We start from the raw sequence: 347 nt of genomic DNA, 5'->3' as shown, positions 1-347 counted from the left end.
GAAATCCACCTGCCTCTGCCTCCCAAGTGCTGGGATTAAAGGCGTGCGCCACCACTGCCTGGCTCCCAAAATATTTTTATTGAACATAATTTTTAAGGCTATATAAATCTTTCTTGCTAATCAGGATATCAAATTATGAATTTTCTATCAAAGTGATTGTTGAGACTAGTAAGGAGAAGGGAAGGAGCCTTGCTGCTAAGCCAGACAACCTGAGTTTGGTCCCCAGGCCCCCCATGCAGTAGGAAAAAACCCACTTCCTAGAGCTGCCTTCTGATCACTACACACACACACACACACACACACACACAGAGAGAGAGAGAGAGAGAGAGAGAGAGACACACACACAC

The sequence above is a fragment of the Mastomys coucha genome, unplaced genomic scaffold (genome assembly GCF_008632895.1).
Source record: "Mastomys coucha isolate ucsf_1 unplaced genomic scaffold, UCSF_Mcou_1 pScaffold16, whole genome shotgun sequence".
NCBI lineage: Eukaryota > Metazoa > Chordata > Mammalia > Rodentia > Muridae > Mastomys > Mastomys coucha.
The sequence above is the reverse complement of the archived record's forward strand: the minus strand, read 5'-3'. Positions refer to the sequence as shown.